Raw genomic sequence first — 3,874 nt, forward strand, 5'->3', positions numbered from 1 at the left:
TATATTAACTCTCAACTCTGCTACATATATATTACTCTCACTCTGTACATATATTACTCTCAACTCTGTACATATATATTACTCTCAACTCTGTACATATATATTACTCTCAACTCTGTACATATATGCTTACTGCTCAACTCTGTACATATATATTACTCTCAACTCTTGTACATATATATTACTCTCACTCTGTACAATATATTATTACTCCTCCACTCTGTACATAGTATAGTTACTCTCAACTCTTGTACATACTATATTATCGTCACTCTGTACAGTATATATTAACTCTGCAACTCTGTACATTATATTACTCTCACTCTGTACATATATATATCTCCAACTCTGTACATATACTATTAGCTGGTCAACTCTGTAGCATATATATTATCTGCACTCTGTACACTAGTATATAGCTCGTCAAACTCTGTACAATATATATTACTCTCACTCTCCTATATATAATGATTACTCTCAAAACCTGTACATATCTATTACTCTCGACCTCTCTCTATATATATATATTATCTCCAACTCGTCTGTACATATATATTACTGCTCAACTCTCTCTATATATATACTATTACTCTCGAACTCTGAACATATATATTACTCTCAACTCTCTCTATATATATATATTATCTCAACTGCCTGTACCTATATATTTACTTACTCTCAACCTCTGCTACCTATATATTACTCTTCGAACTCTGTACATATATGTATCTCAACTCGTACAATATATATTACTCTCACTCTGTAGCATCTATAATTTACTCCACTTGGCATATATGTTACTCTCAACGTCTGTACATATATAATACTCTCAACTCTGTACATATATATTACTTCTCACTCTGTACATATACACAAGGAAGCAGGAAAGAAGAATGATTTACAACACAAAGCCCCCTCTCACTCTGTACATCTATATTACTCTCAAATCTGTAAAAATATAATGTTACTGCTCACAACTCCCTGTACATATATATTCTCTCACTCTGTACATATATGTTCACTCTCAACTCTGTGACACTATATGATGACTCTAAAGCTCTGTACATATAATATACTCTCACTCTGTAGCATATATGTTACTCTCACTCTGTACATGATTATATTATCCTCAATTCTGTAGCATATATATTACTCTGCAACTCTGTACATATAATGTTACTCTCACTCTGTAGCATATATATTACTCTCACTCTGTACATGATATGTTACATGTCAACTCTATAATTATATATGTTACTGTCAACTCTATATATATGTACTGTCAACTCTCTCTATATATATATGTTACTCTCACTCTGTATCATATATGCTCTCTAATCTGTACATATATGGCTCTCAACTGTGTGACGGCACGGGGCGATACCGTGCGGTACGGCGTGGCCGACGAAGAGAGCGTTGATGACGGGCCATGGTCTTGTTCCCGCATTGTTACACGCGCGATCGGGCAGTAATCACCCTGGCAGACGAGCAAGCCACGAGCAAACAGCCGCCGGGGGCATTGTCGGAGATATTGGTGTGTACGCTGCAGTCGAATCGTCCGAACTGACGGAAGTTTGTCGTGTCAAATCTACGTGACGTACTGACCGCCCAGGGTCACTATTCGGCGCTATTGAAATACCCCTATAAAAGGTGCGAGCAAAACAAAGCTGGCAATCACTATATCGGCGTCCGTGGCATGCCTTTATTTGACTGGGACTCATGTGAAGAAATAGATAAAAAGCGGGCGTATAACGTCGGAGAGGTAAGAAGCAGCGATATAATTATAACACTTTTAGACTCGTATATAATCGATTAATTTACGCATTCGTAGGCATGCGCGCATGCACCACACCTACGTGTGTAGTACACGGCCGGCGTGCGTGCGAGAGCGCGTGAGGTTTTTAATGTAGACGTATATTGTATTCATTTTATTATTATTGTTTTAATTAGTGAACCATTTATTCGGGTGTTTCATATTACGGTCATTGCACAGTAGTATTTACTTATCAAGGCAGCGCAAATATGCCTTATATACAATATGTTATCATCGTTCTTCTATATTATTATATCATATTACTATAATTGTTATATATATTATAAATTTTTTATTATATTATACTCTATTTTTATCCTACTTATCGGACTTCAGGGGGGGTGTGTGTGATGATACTGCGTGGACGTGGGGAGGAGGGAGGAGGGGAGGGGGAGGGGGTGACCTTCCGTGAGAATCAGGAAAACACAAGCGCGCTGGGCTTTTGGACTTGAGCGGTCCTGCGTACACATCACGGCAGAAAGTCTCACGTCGATGTGACACGGAGCCGCCCTGCTCCCCTTGACCGGGTCCAGCGTTTAGGCAACTAACTTCTACCACGACGCGTTCCACGCCGGGGCAAGCCGTGTAACGGCGTCCGTGGTGTGCGTGTGCGTGTGTGTGTGGTGCTGTGTGTGTGTGTGTGTGTGTGTGTGTTGTGTGTGCGTGTGTGCGTGCGTGGGTGGCGGCGCGTGTTAGGCGCGGTGCGTGTGTGTGTGTGAGGGGGGGGGTGATGTGTGTGCTGTGTGTGTGTGTGATGTGTGTGTGTGTGCGTGCGCGCGTGTGTGTGCGCGCGCGTGTGTGTGCGTGTGTAACGTGCCGTGTGTGTGTGTGTTGTGTGTGTGTGTGTGTGTGTGTGTGTGTGTGTGGTGTGTGGTGTGTGTGGTGTGTGGTGTTGTGTGCGTGCGTGTGCGTGTGTGTGTGTGCGTGCGCGCGTGTGTGTGCGCGGCGTGTATGTGGGTGTGTAACAGGTGCCGTGCGTGTGTGCTGTGGCGCGTGTGTGTGCGTGCGTAGTGCGTAGTAGGTTCGTACGTGGACCTGTTGGCGGGTGCGGGTGTAGGGGTGGGGTGCTTGAGCTCCTCGATGGTTGTGGTGCCGGAAGTTCACACTTTACGGCGCGGCGTCAGGTTTGTTTTCTATCAACCTGCGCTCCTGTCGCGGTTAATCGACCATCGCGCCAAGGCGGCGGTGGCCGACGCGGGCGCGACCGTGTAAAAACGGGGCGAGTGAAAGTCTGGCGCAGTGTGCGGCTGGCTGAGAGGGAGGGATTGGTAAGGGGCGGAGGGATGGGTGAGTGGGATGGGAGAGATGCACGAGGCCGTTTCCCGCGTAATGCTGTAAACGCTCGTAGACATCGCCTGAACTTTTGTGCACGGGGGGCATGCGCGCTCAGAAAGAGAGCGAGAGCGGAGAGAGAAAGAAAGAGAGAGAGAGAGAAAGGAGGAACAGAAAGAAGCGAGAGCAGAGGAGAGACGAGAGAGAGAGAGAGAGAGAGAGAGAGAGAAAGAGATAGAGCGAAAGAAAGAGAGAGAGAGAGAGAAAAAGAAGAGAAATAGAGAAGAGAGCGAGAGAGAGAGAGAGAGAGAGAGAGAGAGAGAGAGAGAGAGAGTTTAGAAGAGAGAGAGAGCGAGAGAGAAAGAAAGCAGAGAGCAGAGAGAGTAGAGCGAGGGGAAGGAGAGGGGGGAAGGAGAGGGAGGGGGAGAGGGGAGAGGGGAGGGCGAGAGGAGAGAGAGACGAGGAAGAGCAGAAGAAGAGCGGAGAGAGAAGAGGCGAGAGGAGAGCGAGAAGCGAGGGGCGAGAGAGGAGCAGTGGGAGCAGAGGAGAGGGAGAGGGGGAAGGAGAGAGGGGATAGTAAAATATATAAATACTATAAATCAAGACGCGGATAATACCATCAGAGTGTACCCAGGAAATATACGGGAAAAAGTGCTATTTCACGCTACAATTATTCTACTTGCCTGCGAGTATAGCATAACTTTCATGGTATTGCATTAAGCAGAATTCTTTGCTCTGCTAAAACAAGACCAACCGCTTGTCATACGATACTCCTAGGCGGAGATATCG

The 3,874-nt window shown here is 45.2% G+C and overlaps 1 protein-coding gene across 1 annotated transcript in view; it reads left to right on the top strand.

Moving 5' to 3' along the window:
- The first annotated feature begins 1,728 nt into the window (after positions 1 to 1,728).
- The window catches only part of LOC106813899 (glycine-rich protein DOT1-like), a 14,911-nt gene continuing 12,765 nt past the window's right edge, over positions 1,729 to 3,874 (top strand). The window contains exon 1 of the mRNA XM_014818143.1: positions 1,729 to 1,751. The gene's annotated coding sequence lies outside the window, so the exon portion shown is untranslated. The remainder of the gene's footprint in view (positions 1,752 to 3,874) is intronic.

Source organism: Priapulus caudatus, unplaced genomic scaffold (genome assembly GCF_000485595.1).
Source record: "Priapulus caudatus unplaced genomic scaffold, Priapulus_caudatus-5.0.1 Scaffold841, whole genome shotgun sequence".
In the NCBI taxonomy this organism is placed as follows: domain Eukaryota; kingdom Metazoa; phylum Priapulida; class Priapulimorpha; order Priapulimorphida; family Priapulidae; genus Priapulus; species Priapulus caudatus.